Genomic DNA, 22,768 nt, shown 5'->3' with positions numbered 1-22,768 from the left:
CCTACTTGGTCATGATGAATGATATCTTTGATGTGCTCTTGTATTCGTTTCGCAAGTATTTTATTTAGTATTTTTGCATCGATGTTCATCAGAGAAATTGGTCTGAAATTCTCTTTCTTTGTTGAGTCTTTGTTAGGTTTAGGACTCTGGCTTTTACACTCTTTCCATCGCCACTCCTCTCGTCTCTGTGGGCTCTGAGGGGAGAGATTTGGTAGAGCCGTCCCATTTAGGGTTGAATGTCTTCCTCTCTCCTTTCTCTCTCTCTCTCTCTCTCTCTCTCTCTCTCTCTCTCTCTCTCTCTCTCTGTGTGTGTGTGTGTTTAATGTCTATTTGTGGGTGTCAAAAAGAAATAAAGATGGAAGGATGGAAGGAAAGAAGGAAAAGAAATCAATCAATCAATCAATCAATCAATCAATCAATCAATCCTGGCTATTAGGTAAGGGTAAACAAATGAGTTGTCACTTATTCCTGCTGGGGGAGAGAAAAATCAGTTCTCTTTAGCAGAGTGGTCTTGGGAATATCAGCCACTCCAGGAAAAGCCTTATTTTTAGGAGTAGTTGACTACCATATAATTGGACACCATAGGTTTGTGTATGTGTGTGTGTGCTTTTATATAGTAACAATTTGGTGTTTTAGTTTTAGTTTTGTTTCTTTTTTGATATGGTTTTATTTTTGTTTTCTTGGTTTTGTTGTATTTGAGTTTTATTTGTTGTTTGATAAAGAAATTAAAGTTGATAGAGTAGGGAAGGGGAGCAGATCTGGAAGGACTTGGAGAAGAGAAAGAATATGATCAAAATGTTTTAAATTTAAGAATTGTTCTAGGTAATAAAATATAATAATAAAAATTACATATAAATATTTTTAGAATATCTATTATCTGGAAAGTTATTATATACAATAAATGTTTGTGAGAACATCAACAAATAAGAGCTAAGAAGTCTAAGATAAAAATAATAAATATTCCTTCCTATGCGATTTAAATACACATATAATGATGGTTTTAGAATTTATAAGCGCATCAGTTTCAATTTTGTTATTTACCTAAGGAGCCATCTAAACTTGGACAATACATGCTCTTACCATCTTCACAATACTTTAATGTCCACATTTGTGAACTAAAGGGTATGATTTTTATGTAATATATATATATATATATATATATATATATATATATATATATATATATATATATAATCCATTAGGTTAACATATTATTTCCAGGAAAAAAATCCAGAAAACAGTAAATATAAAATAATAGAGGATGAAAAGCACAAAGCTCACAATGGTTATATTTCTTAAAAGCACTAACATACATATGCATACACATATTTTATGTTAGTTCAAAATATTTGCATATATATGTTGCTTTATTGAAATTCATAAGCATAAACATAATTTGTAAACTGAAAAAAACAAGTTCAAGAATTCTATTAAAATATTATGTGCTTTAAGGTTGTATTGAATATAGGAACAAGTCATACTTACAGATAGACATACGTTACAGCGGAAAACTTGGTCTGATTAAGCAAATAAGCTCCCTGAGTTACTAGATACATAGTATAAAATTTACTACTCAAAGTTCTTCTATCATTTTCTGCAATGTTTCCACTTTGTCAATTGAAATACTAGAAACTTGGTCTCTGCTTTTGCTTCGGATATAAGTCAAGCCAATAGATGGTTTTATTAAATTCACTCCATGACCCAAAAGTGTAAGTATAATTTCAATTTTTCAGAACGAAAAATGAAGTTTAAAAATTAGATTTGCTGGTAGGAGACAGATTCATGTTCCTGACAATGTCCATCATGTAAGCTCATGAATACTGTTCTTCCCTAACCTAAGCTGGATGGTCTATTTCTAAATCAGGACCACTTTTTTCTTTTGATGCAGATTTGAAGAGAAAACAAAAAATTAACATGTATACATTGATCTACTTTCAAAACAAAATAATATATTTAATATTTCAAAAGGCTATATTTTAAAATGAGATAGGCACTATTGTTTATTGTATCAGAATGATTATAAATGCATGAAGCCCCAGGAAATGGCCAAACAACTCAAACTATGGCCAAGTCTACTGACTGCTTTCCACAAAATGATGGTATAGTTCAATTGCTGAAGATACCAGTTACATATCCCATTGGGAACAGAAAGGACAAGCTATTACCTTACTAGTATTTTTACCTGTTGCTGGAAAGTACAAAGTATAAAACCAAAGGATAATGACAACCACCAAGGCACCTATAAATCCAGTGATCTACAGTGGTAACCTGACTGAATGGTATGCCAGTGCAATACCTGCACAAACATTCTCAGAGTAACCAAATAGTCTCTGATTGAATTTAAGGTCCATTCCATGAGACTGAATTGCCGAGAACCTGAGACTAAATTGGCAAGAGGTCTAGAGAACAATTAAATGCTGTTTTTCTGCTAAAGGAACATAGCAACAAATCGATTTCTAATTACATTTTACTGAAGTCATTGATCAACCTCTTATTCAACAGTCATCAGAGAACCTTATACAGGCAGTAAGTTGGTCCTACCACAGAGACTAACAGCTAGAAATTGTGCACAAAGTTAGAAAATTCCCTTCCTTCTGGTGGGGTGGCTTTGCCAGGCCACAGAGGAAGAGGATACAGGCAGTCTAGACAGGATTTGATAGACTCAAGTCAGATGTTATAGGAAGAGGCCCCCCCATTTCTGAGGATTAGGGGAGGGAAGAAGAGCAGATGACGGAAGAAGAGGGTACTGGGAGGTGACAAGGGAAGGGGCATGTAAAGTGAAGAAATTAAAAATTAAAAAAGGAAATACAAGATAACAGTGAGATAAATAAATAAATAAAACTAAAGAAAAAAAATAACTCAATCCTAAATAAGATTTCTCCACCAAACCCATGCCTTGTATCTCATGGAACGCTACAGAAAACAGTGTGTAATGATTGTAAGAGCTACACTGATAGATAACTCTGAGAAAACAGTCTCTTTCAGACACAGCAAATCTGATACATTTATAAACTCACAGAGACTGTAGTAGCATGCTCAGGGCCTGCACAGGTAAAATATTTGTCTGTGAGAAAGACACACAACACACACACACACACACAGTGTGTGTGTGTGTGTGTGTGAGAGAGAGAGAGAGAGAGAGAGAGAGAGAGAGAGAGAGAGAGAGAGAGAGAGAGAGAGAGAGAGAGGAGACAGACAGACAGACAGAGACAGAGAGACAGAGAGAGAATGAGGTGGGGAAATTCTTGGAAAAAATGTGGGAGGACAAACTGATTATAATATATTGTACTAATTTTCAATGAAGCATAACAGCTAAAGGGGCTAGAAAGATTGTTCAGTGGTTAAGAGCAGTAGCTGCTTTTCCAAAATACCCAGGTTCAGTTCCCAGCACCCCGACGGCAGCACACAGCTGTCTGTAATTCAGGTTGCAGGGGACCTAATACCCTCAAGCAGATACACATGCAGGCAAAATACCAATGTACATCAAATAAATAAATCATTTATAAAATGGACATTTTTTAAAAAGCTTAAATAGTAACGGCCTTCAAGAGATGTTTACTAAATATTTTCTCATCTCTATCATTCTTACCAAGGAAGCCTGAAACAACTTATTTGTATCTAACTCCACAGGCTCTAATCTTTGAGACACAGCACCAGGATTCACTTCCATGTCTTTCCTCTGAAATTTCTTTCAGGCATCTATGCTTTGGTTGGTAGGCCATCTTATTATTATTTGGTTTTTTATACAGGTTCCAACTATAGTTTTTCTATGTCTGAAGAAGATAATTTCACAAAATTTCAACATTTTAATTTTGTGTAATATGGTAATTTTGGTCTGCATTATCAGGTCTGTTTCTATAATCATCTTGTATATGATATTTTGGGTGATAGTGATATCTCAAAATTTAAGATACATCTGAATGTTAATTTCGAAAAACATAATAGCTATGTCTGGCCATGTTAGCCAGTGGTACCAGCTCTGGAGCAGTTGTCAGAGGGATCAAAATTTAAAACTCAACCCCTGCTGTATAGTGATTAAGAGGAGAACCTGAGAATGAATAATACTTAATTACCTGAGTAAACCAGAGGTGCAGGTTAGCAGCTTCCAAAAATGAAAAAAAATGATAGTTAGCTGCAGGATCAGTTACACAAAACTCTCTATAATGTAGGCATCTTCTTCAGCCTTCTGACCCAGTATTTCAGACAGACATATTTGTGAGGCAGGGTCTGTTGAGGACTTGCTTACCCTGTCTTGGCAGAGGCTGGCCATCGACTTTGCCTGATTTCAAGCTTGCCCAGTTATAGGCAGAATTGTGTCTGTGGCAGAAATGACATTTTCCATGGTGGCTAATTTGCAACATTTTAAGCCATCACTACAAGGAAGTTTGTTGATGCTCATCATCTTCTTTGAGGTAGGGTGTGTATTGATAGGAATTAACCTGTCATATTGTCAAATAATCTTTAAAATTATAAAAACATCTTTAAATGCCAGATTCTGTAGGTCTCTAAGGTGTCTGAAGACTTTATCCAACTATTTAAATTTTTCTAGCAATATAATTATATGGATCTGTTAAACCTAGGATATATATTTTTGTGAATAAAAATAGACTAGTAATTACAGGATCATAATTTAATTAACTAACGGTTAGCTTCTATTACTTAACTATCCTAAACCACTTGCAATACCACTTTCACCGTTCAGATAATTTAGTTTTCTAATTAAACTTAGTTGTTTAGGAGGTAAGTTATTTTTAGATCTAGGTAGATCTTCTAAGTTGATCTTTTAAGATCTTTTAAGATGAGTTATCATAGATATTGATTTACATTCAGAATATTAGACTCGCCAAGATAGGGAAGATTTTTTTTTCAAAGTTGCCAAGAACAAAAGAACCAAAACACTATGAATGTATCACTTATATAATTCCTGATTGTTTTGTGGTTCATGTTGTATGTAGTTGTATTCATGGGTAAACATAAAAAAAACAGTAAAAACAGAACAAAACAATTGTTAAACCTTAATCAAAATTAAAATTAAAAAATGAAAAAGGATGGTAAAGATTTACACATAACATAATTATTTTAAGAGACTTTAGATGCTACTGCATTTCTATCATTGATATTCATGTGTATGTGGCTAAAGAATAGATAAATGCAATAGAATTAGCTTGTTTATGTGCCTCTACATGTGTATAGATATAGGAGTGAATATTCAATAAAGAAAACTATACCTTTAAATGGTGGACAGTTTCATTTTTTTCTTTCTTTTGCATATGTCTTTACTTCTTGCATGCTGTACTGATTGAATTTTTTACATTGTACTGAATCAAAATGGTGACAGCAGAAAAAAAAAAAAGAGGAGAACCTCAGCTATGTGCAGTAAAAGAACAATGACAACAAAAAGATTTAACTGAGAATTTAAAAAAATCAATTCAAGAGACAGCCAAGATTTGTGAGAAAATTCTTTTTGCCTGTAGTATCTAGAATATACAGAGAAATCAAAGACCTCAACATAAAAAAATCTAATGAACAAGTAGTTATCAAAAAACTGTACTGATAGAAATAAACATAAAGCTGGGCTGTGGTGGGCGTATGCCTTTAATCCCAGCACTTGGGAGGCAGAGACAAGTGGACCACTGTGAGTTCGAGGCCAGCCTGGTATACAAAGTGAGTCCAGGACAGCCAAGGCTACACACAGAAACCCTGTCTTGAAAAACAAACAAACAAAAACAAAACCAAAAACAAGCAAACAAACAAAAAAAGCAACAAACATGAGAAGTATTATTCAGCGTTCTCAACCAATAAAAAACAAAACCAAAAGTATTCACTAGCTCAGAAATGTACAGGCTGGGATGGTGAATATGGTGTTGGAACAAAGGAGTCAATAAAAAATAAGACTGTATGAACATACAGAAAAGAAACTTACTTGATTACGAATGTATACTATTTTTAAAAATAAAGGAAAACAATAAGAGAGTTAAAGCAAAGTAAAACGAGATACAAATAAAAACTATATTAAACTCCCACCACCTCAAGTCACACTGGCTATCACTAAGATAATGAACTAAAGTAAACATTATCCAGTAAGCATGGAAAGGGAATTATAATTTTTCTAGACACTCTGCGAAACACTGTGGAGGTTATTTTAAAAATAAACAATAACAACAAAACTAAGAATAGAACTATATGCAATCCTATATTGTCACTTCTGAGTGTATAACAAGGGAACTATAAGTCGACATGCAAATGATGCCTGCAACTCTACAGATTCATGTTTCTTGAAGTATTATTTACATTAGTCAGGTTTTTTTTTTTTTTTGGCCAAAAGACATAATAAAGAATCTATGTATATCTCTTTTAATTTTATATTCTGTTTCATTAGTATACATGCCTATTTTCGTGCCAAATACCAAGTTATTTTCTTTTCTGTATGTTTTTACAATTATGTATTCTATATGTGTGCATTCATGTGTGTGGTCAACTGAATACTCTGACTTCTGTGTGAGGCTTTGTTAAAGTAACTTTTATTTCCTTGGATGAAGAGATGAGATGAATGTCATCCCCATGCTGTGTGAACACATGGCTTAGGATATATCTAGAGCAATTCTCTCTCTGTTCTAAGTCTCCCTAGGCCTAGGACTAGAAGTTCTAGCCTCTGTACAATCGAATCTGCTGCAATCACATACATTGAAGCTGCAGCTTCTAGTCTTGGTCTGCTAATTTAGGCATACGATGTTTCAGTCTCTGAGACTTATTGCTGAATAAGCTCACATCTTCTAGTTCTTTCTGAATTCTGGCTGGCGTTTTCGATTCAGCGGTTCTTGCTCAATCTCCTCTCCAATATGACTGATTCAATTTGGCTTCTTCTGAATTGTTCTGGTTCTTAACTCCATGAGCCGACCTGCTAGGAACTGCATGAACTCAACTGCACTTAACTGAACTGCACCGAACTGGCTGGACCGTACTATACTAAACTCAACTTTATGGTACTGTCTCCTCTACTTAATTGTCTAATATACTCAATTGTACTGTGTTGTCTTATTTACTGTTCCTTATTCTATTCTCTCAACTTTACTGTACTGCTCTTAAGTAGCTTATCTTTCTTGTCTATTCTTGTGAGAGAGGGGCATACACTAGCTATGCCTCATTTTGTCAAATGCTGTCTGCCCCTCAGTAAGACATCACTTTCATTCTTGGGTGCTTCCTTCTACAAAATAACTTTACTTTCATGGTTTAGGATTAAAGGTCTGTACTTAGGGTGTGTCAGTATTCCAGTCAGAGGGATTAAATGTGTGTCACTCCAGCTGATCAATCACACAGACCTTTGGATGTGAAGTTTTTGCAAGAGAAGCCAGGTTACTGGATTAAAATGCATCTACAGGGCTTAGAAAACAAACTGCAGGAGTTAAATTGGTTCCTATCTTCTGCCATGTTGATTCAGGGATTGAGCACATGTTATCAGGCTGGGCACTTGGCACATTTACCCTTTGATCCTTCTTGTCATTTTATGCTAATTTGCATATGGTGAGTAAGCTGTAATCAAATTTGAAACCAGATATTATGATGCCTTTAGCATTCCTTATTTTGCTAATGATTGCTTATTTTGCTACTTGGGGCCTCTGTGCTTTCATATGGCATTTAAGATTATAGTTTGCTTACTAATTTATTTACTTATTGCTTTGCAAAGAATATCAGTAGGTTTTGGATGAGGATTGTTCTGAACTTTAGATAAAATGCTTTCTAATTTCCCAAATGTTATAAAGAAAATCAATAAGTATGAGAAGATTCTTAGATCCTAGTAATACTTTCAGGAAAGCAATAGGACACAAAGTAAACATACAAAAATTAGTAGCATTTTGTGGGTAAACTCATTAAAATGAAAAAAACAACTTAGAAATAAACTTATACAAGGAAATGGAAGATGCATTCAATAAAAACTTTGAAAAATAAAAATGGAGGCTACTGAAAAATCTGAAATTAGGTCTACCATAATATTCAATTATACTACCCCTGGGCACATATTCAAAATATTTTGCATATCATTAAAAAGTATATCAATACAGAATCCATGTTTATTGATGCTCCATTTGTAATTGTTATAAAATGAAAATAGCCTAGATTCCCCTCAACTGATAAATGGATGACAAATGATATATTTGAACATGGAACTTTGTTCATTTCTTAATAAAAATTATATTACAAAATTTAGTGTTAAACATATGGAGCTAGAAACATCCTGAATGACAGAATCCAGACCCAGAAGCGGAAACATTGTAGGTTATATATTTTAGGTTTTAAACATTTGTGTTTCATTTAGAACAAATTACCAAAGTTTGGAAGCTAGTAAGGAACCAGAGATAGAGCTCTTCCTAGGACTGGGAGATACATAATAGTTGTATAAAGGATAAATGGAAAAACTAGAATAGGGGAATAAAATAGGTAAAAGGTGTGAGGGCAGGGCAAAGGCAGGGATATATATAGGGAGGGATAATTAACACTAACAAGATTTCAAAAAGCCACATGGAAACCAGTGTTGTAAGAGCTTCTTTACATATGTAAGTATATAAAACTGTTTAAATGGACTTAGAAAAATATTATGAGGGAGAAAATGTTCCAACTATACACCTTATCAGACTAAATAAAAATCCCAGTGTTAGGAATGTGTTTATTATTTTTGGTTGTTTCGTTAAAGGAGTACCATAGACTTCCCCTTCAAACATTGCAGGTGGTTGCAAAGCTATTGCTTACACTACATAAACTGGCATTGAGGTTCTGCTGCTGAAGACACCCCTTACCATGTCCTGGAGTCTAAATAAATGGTTCAGGTGTCCAAGGAGAAGCTCCAAACTTGTTGTCTAGCATTCATGGTGATAGAAGTTACTATATAGGCCATAAGAGGACAAAACTTAATGATAAATATCACCTAAATCTGAACCCTGTGACCTGCATTATCTACTTGCCTACAAGACATTCTGATGTAATGGGGGCACGTATACTAGGGGACTTTATTATGATTATAATTATGATTATTATTGGATTTGAAAAAATTTCATGACTCTGCTGAAGTCGCCAAGTACATGAGACTAGAAAGGTCATAGATGTTATACCTATTACTATTTTTATGCTAAATGAACAGCAATAAAATGGCATTGACATATCACTATACCCATATGTTTTGTTTCTTTTAACTTTTTAAAGATTTATTAATGCAGAGCTCTACCTGAATATACACCTGCAGGCCAGAAGAGGGCATAAGATGACACTATAGATGGTTCTGAGCGACTATGTGGTTACTGGGAATTGAACTGGACATTTGCAAGAGCATTCAGTTCTCTTAACCTCTGAGTCATCTCTCTAGCCCCCAGCTAGTTTTACTTAAACGTAATAAAAGCTATAATCATCTGAAAAATGGAAATTTCAAGTGGGAAAATGCAGCCAGAATATCAGGCTGTTAGTGATCAGTAGATGGGGGCCTAGTTCATGGTCTGGTGGTCCTGGGTTCTGTAAGAAAGCACACTTAGCAAGTCACAAGGAACAAACCGGTAAGCAGCATCCTTTGATGCCCCTTTCATTTGCTCATTCCATGTTTCTGCCCTGCTTTTTGTCATGGTGTTTTGGCATATAAATAGTAACCCCAATTAAGACAATACAAGCATTATATCACTGACTCTTAAAAGAGTAGTTTCTTTTTGCACTAGATGCTAATCAGAACAGACACTTAGTACTGGACAATGTATAGTATGTGTTATATATTTGAGCAGATTATAAAACCCTTCCCTAATGGTCAGGGATCTATTTGAAAGAGGAGCAGAAATATTTTAAGATCCAGAGATGCTATGACTGTATGACTCCATAGAAACCATGCTATCTAGACAAAACAGGCCTGATGCACATATGACCTCACAAAGATTTTGATAACATGCACAAGACATGAACAAGTTGAAGCCAGAAAAAAACACAGCATTGACATGCAGAAGTAGCCTGTCCCTAAACGAAGAGCTCTTTGAAATTGATACCACCTGGGAGAGGAAAAATTAGCTTTCTCCAACAGAGTGACATTAGTAATATTAACCACATTCGAGGACAGGCCTTATGTCAAACATATTCCATGTCTTTTTGTGTGCATTTTTTATGGCTGGTGCATTTTTGACTTGTTTGTTTGTTAAAGAGGATTATGTTGGATTGTAGTGTGGTGGAGAAGTTCCAGTGATTATATATGCAATCAAAACATATATAAAAAGAACCCCAAAATATTTTAATTTTAGTTTAAATTATTGAAAATTGTATTGAATGATTAAAAAGCCTCCGATGCTCATGGATTAGTAGAATTAATGATGTGAATTTCAAAATCTTTGAAAACTCTAGCCTATGACCTTCAGTAAGAAGATGGCGACCATTGAGAAAGTGACTTAGTATTTTGGTACCACGATGACTAAATAGAAGACTCTGTGATAGCCATGTATAGTTCAAAGTATAACTATGAATGCAGAATATTACACCAAATTCTCTAGCCTTCTTAATATTTCTTCTAATCCCAGTTTTCTTCCTGAAATGCAATTAATATTAGCAACAATAGATGGAACACAAGGATCATTTATTTTAAAATCTTATTCCATGTTATTATATTCCTAGAATAAATCTATTAATAATTTCTTTCTATAACATAGGTTTAGAAATGGTAGAAGGAACACTTTTCAAAATCAGGGAAGACAGTTTGATATACAAAGTATCATATTTTAATTTTGGAGACATATTTTAGTAGGTCTTATTAAAACAGTCACACACTAGGTCACTGAATACTGAAAATACTGTATGTTAGCTATCATGTAAGCAGGTCTTGCATAACAGATACAAAAGGGCAAATAGCATAAAATTTAGGCATCCAGTACTTAAACTGGTAGTAAACAAACCTTAATTAATGCATAGACTTGATCCAATCTTTGAATTCTCAAGAGAATGCTTCTATGTGTAGTCTCACTGTTGTCCACACTTGAAGGATCAAGGTGCTATGATTCCGAACAATTGCATATTAATCTGTCATGACAGATAGTTGATTTGACATGTTCTTCAAAACAAAAACATTTTTATTAATATAAGGTTAAGTCTTTTTTATATTTTTGTTTCTCTGTAAGAAATTTAATTTTATAAAACTTTTATATGCAGAAAGACATGCATGGTATATACTCACTCATAAGCGGATATTAGCGACTTAATACAGGATAACCACAGTACAATACAGACCTGATGCTCCAATCAAAGTTCATGTATGACGTGAATCTATACCCTCTTCTCTGATCTAGTAGATAGGCAGCACAGTCTCCTTGTGGGACCCACAATATGGGAATTAGGGACCACTTCTGACATTGACTCTGGCCTCTCAACACTGATCACTTCCTCCCTGGCAGGATGACCTTGACAGGTCACAGAGCACATAGGTAGTACAGATGAGACTGATAGGCTGAAGACAGATGTTACGGAGAAGGGCTCGCCTTTCTGAGGACTAAGGGAGGGATGGAGAGAGGATCAGGGAGGGAAGGGGAATGGGAGGGGATGAGGAAAGGGGCTGCAATCAGGATGTAAAGAATTCAAACTTCAGAACAAGCAGGTAAAGTTATATTGCTAATCTCAGCACATAGGAATAGCTAGGAGACTGGCTGAGACATAGCTGTCTATGCATAAACAAGGCTTCTTGTTGGTCACAGAATGCCTGTGACTTACTATTAGATGCTATTCTTCATATGGCATGAATGAGGATTCTCAGATATCTTACTTCAGCTCATACGAAGAGTAGAGAACCTGCCTTAATTGTTTTGTGCATCCCACATACCTCATACATGTATGATTTTAGGACTGTATAATGTGAGAAATTATGTTTTCACAAAAAAAGAATCAGACACTGAAACTGGATCAGAATTGACAGGATTCATTCCTCTCAACATGTTGGATGCTGATACCCTGCATCCTTCATGTTCTAGTCCCAGACGCTTCAGTTGCTCTTACTCATGAGAACAGGACAGCTTCCAGGACAGGTTCAAAGAAAGCTTTCGATCCCAACTTGTCCAGCATTTCAGACATCTATTAAGCCTGGAACTTTTCAACATTTAGAAGCTGGACTACAAATATGAGTCTAATTGCATTTTTCTACATGTAGACATCCAGTTAGAGCAGCACCATTTGTTGAAGATGCTACCTTTTTCCATTGAATAGATTTGGCTTCTTTGTCAAAAATCAAGGGACCATATATGTGTGAATACATTTCTGGGTCTTCAATTCGATTCCATTGATCAACAAGCCTATTGCTGTGCCAGTACCATGCTGTTTTACTTACTGTTGCTTTATAGTACAGCTTGAGATGGGGTATGGAGATTCCTCTGGAAGATCATTTATTGTATAGGATTGTTTTAGCTATTCTGTTTTTTTCCATATGAAGTTGAAAATTGATCTTTAATGTCTTTAAAATATTGTGTAGGTATTTTGATAGAGATTTCATTGAATCTGTAAATTGCTTTTGGTAAGATGACCATTTTTACTATGTTAATTCTCCCAATCTACAAACAAGGGAGATCCATCTTCTGATGTCACCTTCAATTTCTTTTGTCACCATGCACAAAACTCAAGTTAAAGTGGATTAAAGACCTCAACATAAAACCAGAGACACTAAATTGGTTAGAAGAAAATATGGGGAAGACCCTGGAACACATTGGAACAGGAGACAACTTCCTGACCAGAACACCAACAGCCCAGGCCTTAAAGTCAACAAAATAAAGAATGAGACCCCATGAGGCTGAGAACAGAACAAAGCGACATCCTACAGACTGGAAAAAGATCTTCACCAACCGTACATCTGACAAAGGACTAAAAACACAACATATAAAGAACTCAATAAATTAAACACCACCAAACTAAATAAACCAAATGAGAAATGGGGCTCAGAACTCAACAGAGAATACTCAACAGAGGGAAATCAAATAGCTGAGAAACAGTTAAAGACATGCTCAACGTCTTTAGTCATCAGAGAAATGCAAATCAAAATGACTCTGAGATTCCATCTTAAACCCATCAGAATGGCTATGATCAAAAATTCAAGTGACATTACATGCTGGCAAGGATGTGGAGAAAGAGGAACACTTCTTAATTGCTGGTGGGAATGCAAATTTGTACAAACATTTTGGAAATTTTCAGAAAACTAGAAATAGGACTTCCATAAGACCCAGCTATTCCACTCCTTGGAACAGACCCAGAAAATGCTCCAGCACACAACAAAGACATATACTCAACCATGTTCATAGCAGCCTTATTCATAATAGCCAGAACCTGGAAAGAGCCTAAATGTCCTTCAGTTGAAGAATGGATGAAGAAACTGTGGTACATTTGCACTCTGGAATACTACTCAGCTATTAAAATCAAGGAATTCCTGAAATTGTGGACAAATGGAAGGAACTAGAAATAATCATAATGACTGAGTTAACCCAGAATGACTCACATGGTATATACTCACTTATAATTGGGCACTAGCCCAAAATGCATGTCCCATGAAAGTCTCCACTTACCGGGAGATTGGAATAATTGTGAGGACATCTTACTTGGACTCTAGGTAAGACAAATATAGGAGATGAGGAAATAGAAGGACCCAGAGGGTCCTAGACACCAACAAGAAGAACATTGTAGTGGGTGGATAGGAACTCAAGGGTGTCTACTCCAACTATTGCACTAACCAAGGACAATTAAAGTGGTAAACATCGAACCCCTACCCTGATCTAACCAATGGATGGGACGTTCTCCACAGTTATGTGGAGAGCGGGAACTGAATCTAACATGAAATCTTGTGCACCATATTTGACCACCTTCCCTTGGTGGGGAGGCCTGGTGGCACTCAAAGAAAGTATAGTGGGCTACCAAGATGAAACTTGATAGCCTATGACCATATAGTAGGGGAGGAGGTCCCCCTTGGTCTTAGACCTAAGGGAAGGGAATGGGTGAAAGTGGGAGGGAGGGAAGAACAGGAGGATACAAGTGATGGGATAACAATTAATCTGAATATATTAATTAAATAAAATCCTGGACCACAAATGCTATTCCTGACTTGTTTTCCCAATTTTATTTAGGCCCCTTCAAAGGTATTATTTGCCCCAAATGAACAAGAAGAAACCTTAAGGGGACAACACTCCATTTCCCCTAAGGGGGGCTTGGTAGGTTTTTGTTTGCTCTCTTGGGCTATAGATGCTTATTTTCATCACGGGTTGGTTATAAGTTATTATTGGTCTTATACAGAGAGAAAATGAGGTTGGACTCTGGAATGTCTCTCATTACCTTTATTTTTCTTTCATAGGTATGGATATAGGGGTTGAAGAGAAAGAAGAGGGATATAAAAATAAATAGGGATGATAGACCAAAAAGTAGATTATTGAATCTATTCCTCAACTTAAGGCCTTAATTGTTACTCACAATAAGATATTTTTAATTCATTGGTATACAATTGTGTATATTGATGCAAAATTAGTTTAATTTTGATACATTGGTATATAATTTAAATTTATGATTACTCTTCACACTCTCTCTCTATATATTTTATGCTAATATGAGGTATTGTACCCATCCAACTCAATTAAAATACAAGGTTTACCTCTAATACCTTGAAAGTGCTATTGCAGGCTGTTCAGGATAATTAAGTAATACAAGCTAATTGTAAGTTGATCAAATCATGGTCATCTCAATTACTAGTCTATTTTTATCACAAGAATATACATCCTAGGTTTAACAGGATGTTAACTGTAGATATAGATCTACAGTTAGATAAGGTAAAATAGTTAGATAAGGTCTTCAAAAGCCTCAGATATCTACAGAATATGGCATTTAAAGATTATTTTTTATTATTTTAAGATATTTTGACAACAAGATGTTAAGTCTTGGCAACACCCAGCCTACCTCAAAGAAGATGATGAATGTCTAAAAACATTCTTATGGAGATTGCTTCAAATGTCACAAGCAAGTCCCTGGACAAAATGTCCTGGTTTCTGCCACAGACAGAATTCTGTCTAAAAAATGGGCAAGCTTTGATGCAGGCAGATTTGACTACCAAATTTTGCCAAGACAGGATAAGCATGTCCTTAAAAGTTGCTGCCTCACAAATATGTCTGTCAGCAATATTGGGCCAAAAGCCTGAAGATGATGCTCCAACGTTATAGAGAATTTTGGTTGGCTGTTCAAGCAGCAAACTACCTCTGTCATTTTTTATTTTGGAAGCTGCTAACCTGCACTTCCTGTTTATTCAGGTAATTATTTTTATTCCTTCTCAAGTATCTAATGGGGATGAAGACCAGATAGTTTAGTTTTACAATTAATCTTAGTTGTTTAGGGGTTAAGATGTTTTTATGTCTGGATAGATATTTTAAGTTGATAGAGATATGATAGATACTGACATTCATTTAGAATTTTAGACTCAAGAAGATAGGAAAGGTGTTTTCTTCAAGGTTTCTAAATACAATTAGCCAAATGATTATGAATGTAACATTTATATAATTGTAATTGTTTTGTTGTTCTTCTTGCTGTATGTGGTTTATTTTATTTATTTGTAATAACACAAATGTATATGTAAAAAAGAAATATAATAAAAATTGCAAAAAAGTAAAAGAAAAACTTTTATATATGCAAAATACCCTTGTATGTAAGCAAAATTCTATTTAACCTCCAACTGAAAAGTGAAAGGTTGGAGTATAAATTTTGTAAAACAATACTCCTCCTATCATTTATGATTTCATTTGTATTTAAAATTTAAAAATATTTTTGATAAATTCTCTAAGTATATTCTGAAATGTGTAAAACAACTTCTATTGTACCTAAAATATGTATTTATTGATGCTTATGTGTGTACTTATTAATATTTAACAATGTGTTAGATTTTATTTAGAATAATTAAAGAAATTGAATTAATATTTCCATTAATATAATTAACAAACACATTTATTAATAGATATATGTTACTAATAGGAATACTAAGTTAGACAAGCAAAGCAACAGTGTATTGTTTACTTTGATACAAGGTAGCAAGTTGAGAGAACCTTAAAAAATATTATCTATTCTCCATATATGACAGCCAAAGAGGGTCTAGGAAAATAAGAATATAGGAAAGCCACTTTGTAATTATTACCACCACAAAATATTTATGGAGGATCCTTAAAAGCTAGGACACTTATGGAACTTAAAAATATACCTCACAGCAAACTCCCTGTTCTTCCTCTATTTTCAATCTTTCTGCATCCTCTTCTGCAATAACCACTGAGAGATATATGCATAAGTTTTATTATAGATATATCAGTTGAGATTGTGCTGCTTCCCAACTCACTATTTTGATTAAATAGTGATTTTGTGTAATAGTCTCTGTCTATTGCAAAGAGCAACTCCCTTAACAAATAGTGAATACTACACTTATCAGTGGATATATGGATAAATATTAGATTTTACCTAAGGATTACCTTAGTTTAGCCAACTGACAACTATATTATATCCTCTAAAGTTTATAATTTCATTAGCCCTGAATTGCTTGATATGTTTTCTAGGCCCAGACATTGTCTCTTTCTTATTGGCAGGTCTTAAGCCCAATTATTGAGTGACTGGTTTCCATAGTGGTACGTATGCCATTATTACACTCTTGGGGTTACTGAGCTTTGTTTGTCGTTGTGGTTCATAGGCAGCATAGCTGGGTAGGACTATAGTTTGCCTCCTTCCTCCGTAAGCTTGCAAGGCGCCACCAAATGGTCAGTCCTGAAAACATACATACAAGTAACCTGCAGAATGAGAAAGTTCTACTTATATATTTAGAAACATACACCCATGAACAAATATTACTCAATGATGATTTAAAATATTATGTCAAATAGCCAAATTGCAATTTGATTTTCAACCCAGTAAAATTATCAAGCACCACTGTGTCCTGTGCAATACAGTTTTCTTTAAAATGAATTATTTCATATACCATAATTTGTATAAGAAATCTATTTTGTAGATAAATGTTTCATGAGTTGCTCAAATAAAATCACTAGTATGCTGTTATATGGCTTTATGACATTGGTTTTCAGGTAAGTAAGTTGAGGAACGGAAGGCTATTTGATAGTCTCAAGTCTTTGCATATAGAATACAGTGATGAAACAAGAATCTGAACTCAGGCAGTCTTGCTTGGTCTTTAGTTTTAGCTTTCAGATAGTATTTCATATGACAGACAAGGGATTGATAAATTTCTCTAAGGTCAAAAGTTGGAAGCTTTGAATTCATTGGGCTTTTTGCCTAATACTTTCCTTAGTAAGTGAGAGGCCAATTTAAAAAGTCTATTTGAACAAATCTTAATAGAAATAAATCTCTGTGGCAGACTTCTCTCAAATAATGTCTCATTTCTTTTTCAGAATTTGCAATTACAATTATTTCATCAAAAATTAACACTTCAATTTAATAGGATGAAACCTGACTTTTTTTTTTCTTGTAAAATCTCTCACTAACCAAAACAGCATTGTGTGGCTTTTTATTGTGTTTGACTACACCATTTCTATTAGAAAAGCTCTCCATCACCATGGGCTTGAATGTTAAGAAAAAAATTAATATGGTTTATAGCAGTAATCCTCTTAAATGCTTGAGACTTTGCCAGCTTTCAACTAACAAGCCAGGTTATTAACGGCTGCGGTCCTACAATGCTCAGGGATTATGGTGTAAGTCTGCTGAGGAGGCATTGCTAGTGACCAGTTTGTAGAATGCGATGTTATTTTATTTCACAGCCTGACCAAAGACTAAAACTGCTGGAAGTACAAAAAAATCACGCTTTCCAACCTGTGGACATTTCCTTCAATACACAGAATTGAATAGGTCTTTTTATGTGTGATTAAAGGTTCTGATTATTACCTGTGTAAGTTATCTGGCAGCTTTTTTAGGCAGGCTTTTGGTTTGATCAAGTAAACTTGAAAAGAACATCAAGATTAAGAAAAAAATTAACATTACCTTTAACTAAAAAAAAAAATGACAGCTCTGTCAGAAGGCTGTCTCTCCTCACCTGATTCTTAATATGGAGTTTCTGACAAGTGTAGAGATTTGCCTTAATTATTTATTCATTTCATTGAAACCATCTTCATCTGCTTTAAATTTCTAATAAGTCTATTTAAATAAAGAGAATCCTATTTGAATGTTGATTTTATACTTTAAAAAAATCACGAAGGCATCTGCATTAAGCAATGGTAATGATTGTATCACTAAATGGCCTAAATAAGAATATTAATTATATTAGCTACTGACACGATAGGATTCTAAAACACATTAATATAAAATAGATACAGAATATAAGTGGCTTAGAAAATAATATTAAGCCATTACTGGTGCTAAAAATAATGCAAAGTGTATTCTGAAAAGGAAGAATGAAACAACTACCTTTTTTTTTTTTTTTTTTTTCCGGCTTCGTGGTGGACTAAGGCAGGACACAGAGTGAATGCCTTGCCATGTCCCCTGGATGGGGAGGCCTGGCGGCACTCAGAAGAAGGATAGCAAGTTACCAAGAAGAGACTCGATAATCTTAGAGCATACATAGGGAGAAGAAGTCTCCCTCAATCACAGACATAGGGGAGGGGAGAAGGGGGGAAGTGGGAGGGAGGGAGGAATGGGAGGAAACAGGGGAAGGGCTAACAATCAAGATGTAATATGAGTAAATTAATTTAAAAAAACACATAAAAAAAATAAACACAGGGAAGACACGGGTTGCCTTGTTCCCAGCACTCAGGTCCAGACACCCAAGCCAGGCCTTTGGCTTCATCTTCATAATTTCCTTGCTTGCCTTAGCTTATAAGCTATGAATCTATTGCAAAAATAAATTCTCCACACCTCCAAATAGAAAGCGTTTACAGTTGTTTCTCTTTCTTGGTAATTTTAATCTGGCATGTTTTGTTTTCCCCTATGGATGTGTTGACCACTCAACTTTCTTTTTCCTTATGATTTTTCTATTTCAGCATGAATTCACCTACTGCCTCTCATTTTTGGCAAAAGCTAAATGTTTTCTTTTAGAGCTCTAGATGTCGAAGTTACAAACACTGGGGTCTAAAGTCAACACGGTCCCTTTGAAAACCAGGTGAGGATGATTGCTGATAGGGTAAGCATTTTATCGCCAAGTAGTTTCTAAGGAGATAAAGTGAGATAGGAAGCTTTTCCTTGTGTTCCTTCAGCAAAAAGGAGAGGCAGGTAAGTATGAATACCAAATAGCTGGACCAAGACAAAATAGCTGGAGACAGGGAAGGCAGGTATATTAGTTTTCTTTCTTTTTTATTTTTATGCATGAATATTAGAACCTAATGAACTAAGGATTTTTTCATGTGCCCAAATTATATTTTTGTGAGTAAACTTTTAGTAGAAGTAATCTTTCACCCTTATATGTGAGGTTTTTTTTTAACTGATTAGTTGCTTAATTTTGGAAATTGAATTGGAATTTCAAAACAACTTTCAGTATTTTAAAGCATGCTGTCTTCCAAATCCATGAGATGTTATGAAGATTCCAATATTATTCTAAAAAGTTAATTTATCTTATTTTAATAAAATAACCTCAAGCTACTGTCGTGAACATTCTAGGAATATTCAGAATGGCATCAAAATCAAGATTTACAAATATGCATTGTTGTATTTTATTTCCAATTCTTTCTCATGAAGCAACTCAGGCCACTGTACTCCATGAAGAGTTTTGTAAAAACTTCTAGATGTTAAACACAGGATTCTGTAGTGATATTCGTATTAAGCATCACTTTTGCCTTTCTTCCCCTTTATTTCCTATAGATATTAAGTTTGATGATGTAGGTGGAAATTGTTATCACTTATTCAGAATAATAAGTGAAATTGTTATCACTTATTCAGAATAATAATTTTAATTCCTTTTAATAGATGCACCTACAGGATTTTTATCAACACATTACACAACAGAATGAGTAAGTGTCATGTGGCTTTTAAGGTAATGTTGGGTACCCAAGAGCACACTGGCGATATAAATCTAAATTGAATTGGTAAGTAGCTTTAATAAAAGAGACATTAGAAAAAAAATTCTACCCAGGTGGTTGTGGCACATACCTTTAATCCCAGCACTTGAGAGGCCTAGGCAGTTACACTCTATTAGTTCAAGGTCAGCCTGGTCTATAAAGTGAGTTCCAGGATAGCCAAGGTAACACATGGGAAATCCTGTCTCAAAAAACCAAGTCCCAAACCAACCAAGTAAACAAACAAAAAATCAATTTATTGAAGAGCATATCTGTGGTGACAACAGCAGGCAGTTCCTGTTTTGACATTTATTATTGTGTCAAAACTTGTTGCTTAAAATTAAGATGCTATTGGAAGGTGAATTCAGTATAACTTGCTACAAATATAACAACCAGACAAAACATTGTTGCACAACATTAAAAATTAATTCTATTAACTTTTTAAAGTTTTTTCTTCAAAGTTCTCAATGCAAAGTTACAGGTGATTGGGTGAACAGCATAACCATAAAATAATGTAAACACTAGGTAGCAGTAAAATCATATGTATTTTGACTTTGTTGATGTCAAAATTAACGGAAGCATCATGGTATGCACCTCTAATAAATACCAGCCCAAATTGACATTTTCCTAGTCCACAAAAGTAGACATACTTTATCTTTCAGCAGATAGAAAATGACATGCTTTAAACTAAAGTATTCAGCAAAAGAATGTATATATGCTCATTTTTGTATGAAAAACTTATAAAGTATAAAATAAAGATTTTACAAATATTAAAAATGAGTTTCTTCATTTCTCTCTTTCTCCACACAGTCACACACACACACACACACACACACACACACACACACACACACACACACACACACACACTCACTCACATTTCCAGAGCCTTAATATATATGTGTCATTTGTATGCCCAACATTTGAAAGAAGTGGGAGCAGTTTCCATCTTGTGACATCATTTTTTCATACTGGTGTTTGAAGTATCACTGTCATCTGCAGTGTGGCCCTATCAATAACAGAAAGCACTATAGGGGAAAGTGCAGGTGTGCCACTGTAAATAACATCTGCTTACTAATGTACTCCCCTACACTCACACCAGCACTGACCATTATACAACTTGGTTGAGAGCTTCTTTTAATGTCATTTACCAAGCTATTACGTAACAGGTCCTTCCAAGCCTCCTAAGAATCTGATCAAATTGAATACACATTTGTATAGACATGAAACGATAATAACAAAAGTACAAAGGGGTGTGATGTAGATGAAAATAAAAAGTACTGAAAATTCTGCACAGTTCTTGATATTTGAGGATTTTTGAAAAATACTTGGGTTTTAGTATGCTCTAATAAAAAGTAGATCCTTTGTTCATTGTTTTAGAGCCTAACAGAAAAAGGAACCTGAACTCTCTGCAAGATCCTTTCCCTGCGAGCCTTGTGACAAGTGATCAAATCATTGAACGCTGCTTCCTGAAAAACTAATGTTCAGACGTAGTCTGAGTACGCGTCCTGTGACAGCAAGAACATCAGTTTCTCTGTGTTGACATTTATTCTAATAATAGAAACTGTAGATGGAGTATCTGACACCACAACACCAGAGACTGTGACTTCACATCTGTGATATAAAATTCATACAAATGGAAATGTCCTCATTATTTAAAAATTGTTTTTTCACTTACTATTACGTATTACCAAAACTGTTATGAATGTGGTCCATAGAATCACACTGAATGCAAACAAGCGATGATGGTAATTAAAATTTGTACATGCTGCCTAGTATTACCACAGCCTTTCTCATGTTGTATTACGATACTGTCATTTTTTTCCTGGAAATAAGTACCAAAATAGGCCTCCCATATTTCAACACACACAAGTATTCCAAGTCATAGTAATGTTTTTGGCTGTGGGTGTGGGTTAGGGGCTAAGGTCACTTACAGATGACCTGGTTTTAATCCTCAGGACTCAAATGGGAAAGAGAATTGATTTCCATGCATTGTTCATTGACCTGCATATGAGCACACAAAATAAATATATAGAAATACAATAAAAACTTAATAAAATATCATTAATCTTTTGTGGTGGAAAATGTAACAGCACAAGAGTGAACAGTTATAGCAGAAAATGATCTCACATGCGGCCAATTTAACTTCAGCCAATTAGCTACCTGCTGAGACACAATTTCTTAAAGAAAACCCTGAACATCTTATCACCTAGCTGTAAATATTTCAGTATGTAACACTAACACCTATATAATTTTTACTTTTTATATAATTTTATTTATCACTGTGTGTGTGTGTGTGTGTGCACGTGTATGTGTGTGTGTGTGTGTGTGTGTGTGTGTGTGTGTGTGTGTGTTTGTGGTCTGTGTATAGGTGTGAACACACCAAGAATTGTGTGTGTGTAGACCCAAGGATAGCTATTAGAAGTAGAGTCTCTCTTTCTGGATTGGATCTACAAAAGAAGTCAAGCCATCATGTTCTGGTAGGAAGCACTTTTATCCACTGAGCCATCACGTTAGTCATACACTCTTGTATAAAAGTAATATTCAATATTGTGGAAATTTTAAAATACTATCAGAGATTTCATTATGTTATCAACTATCATTTCTACATTTACAAAAGTTTAATATTTACATTCTTCGAAAGCCTGTCTATTAATAACTGGTACATCTATACCTGTTTTAATTTGAGAAATTTTTCCTACATTTACTTCCTTCCCTCTGTCCTCTCTCTCTTTTTCCCACCAACCCCAACTTCAGTTCTCTACCTTATCCACTCCCTCTGTCTC

The sequence above is a fragment of the Acomys minous genome (assembly GCF_964271855.1).
Source record: "Acomys minous genome assembly, chromosome: 18".
NCBI classification, from domain to species: Eukaryota; Metazoa; Chordata; class Mammalia; order Rodentia; family Muridae; genus Acomys; species Acomys minous.
This window is presented reverse-complemented; position numbering follows the sequence as displayed.